This window comes from Gopherus flavomarginatus, chromosome 1, assembly GCF_025201925.1.
Source record: "Gopherus flavomarginatus isolate rGopFla2 chromosome 1, rGopFla2.mat.asm, whole genome shotgun sequence".
Lineage (NCBI taxonomy): Eukaryota > Metazoa > Chordata > Testudines > Testudinidae > Gopherus > Gopherus flavomarginatus.
The window spans coordinates 119903807-119909121 of record NC_066617.1 but is presented as its reverse complement, the minus strand read 5'-3'; positions in this window follow the sequence as shown (position 1 = coordinate 119909121).

The window sequence follows — 5315 nt, the reverse complement described above, 5'->3', positions numbered from 1 at the left end:
ACAAACATTAACCCCCCACATATCTTTTGAGGGTTATTTATTTTGCAGGATGTCTAGCCAGGCATCACAATAACATACAAACTTTCAATCCCAAAGAGCACTGTGGTGGCCTTTAAAAGCTTGCCCATTGCCTTAACTATGGCCCTGGTCCTTCAGCAAATGCTAGTTGGGTCTATGTAGGATTAGGGAGAGATCCACCTGCCCAGAGCTCATTGCAGGATCAGAGCCTAACTATCTGGAGTTAAATACGTCTGCATTTGCAGTATGGAAGATATTGCTTATATGGAGCATATAAGAGTACTCAGGACCACCCGGGGAGGGGCAAGTGGGGCAATTTGCCCCAGGCCTCGCAGGGGCCCCCACGAGACTTTTTCGGGGCCCCTGGAGTGGGGTCCTTCACTCACTCCGGGGGCCCCAGAAAACTCTCACGGGGCCCGGGCCCCTAGAGCTTCTTCCACTCCAGGTCTTTGGCGGCGGGCGGGGGGGCTTCTGCCCCAGGGCGGAAGGACCCCCCGCCGCCAAATTACCGCCGAAGAGGGATCCACCGCCGAAATGCCAGGTCTTCGGCGGTAATTCGGCGGTGGGGGGCCCCCGCCATGGGTCTTCGGGGCACTTCGGCGGCAGGTCCCGGAGCAGAAGCACCCCCCGCGACCGAATTACTGCCAAAGCAGGGGGTCCCCGCCACCGAAAACCCCAGGCCTCCTGAATCCTCTGGGCGGCCCTGAGTGTACTAGAGTATACTGCACCACACTTTGGTAACTTTGTCTCAAGGTAAAATTGGCAAGTCTTTAAGTGCCTCCCATTGGTTAGCTACCCCACATTTCATTTACTTTTTAAACTATTTTTCCAGATAAAGACAGCTGCAAAGATCTTTGGCACACTTTTATTGTCATGACTGTGCTATATTGTCTCACAAAAAAGAACAAGCAAAGCCCTCCTCTTCTACCCTGAAAAGAAAAGGCCAGAACAAGATATCCCAACATTTCCTGAGGACAGCTATGACAGTCATTACAGAGGTGAAGCTGACCACATATATGTAACAAGTTATAAGGAAACATTGCTGAGTGCGAGGGGGTCAGAGTGACAGGGAGAAAGATGAATCAGTGGTTTGGATAAAAATATCGGATTTCTCATATCAAATCAGACTGTTGGTTGGTGTAGTCTGGATTCAGCTTCTGACTGAAGTTAATACCTTATGCTTTTGATGGATTGGGGAATAAATAATGATAACTCAGTCATTTGTGCAGTGCTGTAAATGGACAATAGCAGAGAAACATGGCATTTTAACCGCTTTTCCCAGATGGTGTTTGAGATGCAGTTATTTTCATCATCTTACAGAGAGCTCACATGCATACAATATAAAGCATGGGCAGCTTCACATACAGCAGTAAATACCTTTAACAGTAATTCACACTTTGCACTGATAGAACACTTCCACCAAAGGCTCTCAAGGCCAATCTTTATTGAATTAAGGCTCACAGCATCTCTGTGGATAAGTAAAGATATTATCCCATTTTTCAGATGAGGAGTCTGAGGTCTGTATAGTTTAAGTGATTTTCTGCAAGGGCACATGGGAAATCTGTAGGAGAACTGGGAACAAAAACACTGATTTACTACTTGGAATCCTGTACCATAACTACAAGACCACCGTTCCTCCTCCTCCACAGGTCTTAATGTCTCCTTCCTGGGGGCCCCAAGCAGAAGAGATTAGAAGAGCAATCACTGGTAAGATGTTCATCCAATAAAAGCTGACATACTATAGGCTAGTCATATCCATGACCAAACGTCAGATAAAAACTAAACTGCTATTCATACCTAACAGGAAGAAAATCTAGGGATCCCAGGTTTCTAATGTGAACAGCTTACATTTTTTATTGGAATTGCAATAAAGCAAATCCATTCAAATGCATATGAGTGCAGTGCAAAAGGGAAACCCACAGCTTTCCAGACAGTATGTCAAGTTCCCAATAACACTGTTTTATAAGCTACTACAGTTCCACTTGTACCTCCATACCCTTTAAGGTGATAAACTTCCTGAAATAGTGACGTAACTTCTATTCAAAAGTTGGGAGGAAAGAGCTGGAGCAACAGTCAGCCCAATCAAGCTACACACAAATGTGTTTGTCAGAGATCTCCTTTGACAGAGACAGGGATTGGCACAAATGCTTAATCCTCAAAAATGAAGTCAACGCCACTGGAATTTCTGCAAGTATATGGGAACATTCTGGACTGAAGAGGAATTATGGCAACACCAAGGGCTGCTAAATACAGTAGAGGCTTGTCGGCACTAGGAGACTTACTCTGACCATTAAATCATTCTTCTGCAATTAAATTTTCATCAAAAAATACCCCAGTTGTCAATCTCTTATTGAAGTCTACACTTGAACGATTAAACGTCCACGTCCTTTGACAGATTTTTAGTGCTAATGTGACTTCTCAAATGAAAGTGTTCCCTATGAAATTCAAAGGGAGTTAACATGGAGCTTTATACACAATAGTCAGTTACAGAGCACAATTCTATACTTCTTTTGTATATATAAACGCTTTGAAACCAATAGTCCAACCATTCTGGTAAAGAGCAATGGCATTATTACAAGACCTTTTGCTACATTAGTGTGCATATATTTTCTTTCCTTTTGTAAGCTGCAACAAATTTTTCCCTTTCACTGTATTCCTATTATTTTATATTTTTGCCAGACTTCATAAAGATTTCCTGATATACCACAGAATTCTAAGGTACTAAGTGAAAGAACAGTTGATTTTCTGTATTTAATTGATTTTCCTTAAATTAAGGACCATGGGGAAAGAAAGGCAGTTGGCTCAGGGGATTAGTAATGGGATATGAAATATTTCCACTGTAGGTTGATGGTTCAAATACAGTCTAAGGCAGTAGTGCTTTGAGGCTATTTAATGACTTAGATGGAATGAATTGGTGGTCTCAGCGATATTCCTACTAGACATATGTCCATATTACAATTGACTTGTTTGAAGTCTCTGCAAGGAGTCCAAAGTGAAATAATCATGAAAACTTAACTACAATATGAATAATAGGGTGTATTATCATCATTGTTAACAGAGAGAGTATTTGGAGGATAAGAAAAAAGTTCTGTTACTTAAAACAGGATCAGAAAGAAATTTCGGTGGGGTGCATCTAGATAATAGTTCAGGTAAATTACATGTTGAACTGAAAGTGCACATGCACAGCTTACACATGCACACAACCTGTCATTCTAAAGGATCTCAAAGAGAAAGCTTCATAAAAACTATATACACTATACAGAAAAAAAAACATTAACCACCATTGAAATGGTGCCACCTCTGAAAAAAAGCCATGACAACCATTTAACAAGACACATCACCACTGAACAAAGTAAATTGAATCAAACCAACTGAAGCTGCAAGGGTAATTTCAGTTAGGCAGAATTAGATACTGAGCTCAGGTTTACCTAGGACATGATTTCTGACTGTTGTGCTAAAGAAAAGTGCCACAGACTCTCCAGTCAGGAGTTCAGTTTCCCACCCCATCCAGAACTCAGCATCTCCAGCAGCACTGTACTCCCTAACAGCACACTGACTCAGTTTCAAGTTGGAGACGAGAATGTCCCCTGGTAAGTCAGCAACTCAACATCCTATAATTTTGAGGTCTCCCATCCAAGTTTTCTTATAGCCCAATTCTGCTTAGTTTGAGACACAACAGAATCATAATACCAGCTGGAAGATAGGGAGGTCCTTCAGGACCAAGAAGCAACACCACAGCTATAAACATACTTGGGCCCATCTACTCCTCGGTGGAGAGAACACAGGCCGCTTAAGATGGAGGGACATAAAGCATACCAGAAATTAGGTAACTGTTAGGACATTAAAGCACTCTTCCTAAGAAACCTTCCTCTACTGAGGATAAAAATCAGTGGCTCAAATTGTCAAATTCAGTTGGATACCTGAAGTTAAGCGCCTAAATAAGTGACCTGATTTTCAGAGATGCTGAGCACCTGCAGCACCTGTTGAAGTTAACAGGAGTAGTTGGTGCCCTACACTTTCGAAAGTCAGGCCACTTATTTAGAAGCCAAAATGTGGATTTAGATGCCAAGCTTTAGAGACCCAAATTTGACCAATATTACTAGGTTTTAAAAGGAAGTTATGCTTTATGCCTTAATTGTTTTTATACTCAATGCTTTGTGTGACACTGTCAACAATATGATTTTGTTTGTGAAATGTAACTCATGAATAGAACAATTTGATAGAGAACAAACAGACCCCCTTCACACATAGACACAAACCGCTTGTTCTGTAGAACAGTAGCTATCAACCTTTCCAGACTACTGTACCCCTTTCACGAGTCTGATTTATCTTGCATACTGCCAAGTTTCACCTCAATGAAAAACTACTTGCTTACAAAATCAGACATAAAAATACAAAAGTGTCACAGTTCACTATTACTGAAAATGGCTAACTTTCTCATTTTTACCATATAATTATAAAATAAATCAATTGGAATATAAATATTGTACTTACATTTCAGTGTGTAGTATATAGAGCAGTATAACCAAGTCATTGTATGAAATGTTAGTTTGTACTGACTTTGTTAGCGTTTTTTATGTAGCCTGTTGTAAAACTAGGCAAATATCTAGATGAGTTGATGTGCCCCCTGGAAGATCTCTGCATACCTCCAGGGGCACATGTACACTGCTTTAGAAGGCCAGGGGAGTGCCACAAACACAGAGGAGTGTTCTGTGAGCTTTGATTTCATCTCTCTGTGTTGCGTCTGTTCTGTATTTCCATAAAATGTTTCAGGCTCCAGGGCTTATACAAAGTTATGGTCACTAAAATAAGCTATCGAATCTGAGACTGGAAGCCAAAATATCTCCATAAGAGTAAGTGTCCAAGTTTATCCCTAGTGTCTCAACTGGAGTTAGTAGATTTATGAATGTATCCCATTGAATTTACACAATGAGATAACATTTAGCATTTAAATAACTCTTTAAACATGCAAAGCTCTGTACAGACAAATTCTCACAGCATCTCTGTGAGGAAAGCAAGTCAGTAATATTAGCCCCATTTTAACATAGATAACCTGCAGAAAAAGCAATGACTTGACTAAAGGTATGTCTACACTACGAAATTAGGTCAATTTTATAGAAGTTGATCTTTAGAAAGTGATTTTATTCAGTCGATTGTGTATGTCCCCACTAAGTGCATTAAGTCCTCAATACCATGTCTAGCATCGACTCATGGAGCGGTGCACTGTGGGTAGCTATCCCACAGTTTCCACAGTCTCCGCTGCCCACTGAAATTCTGGGTTAAGCTTCCAATGCCTG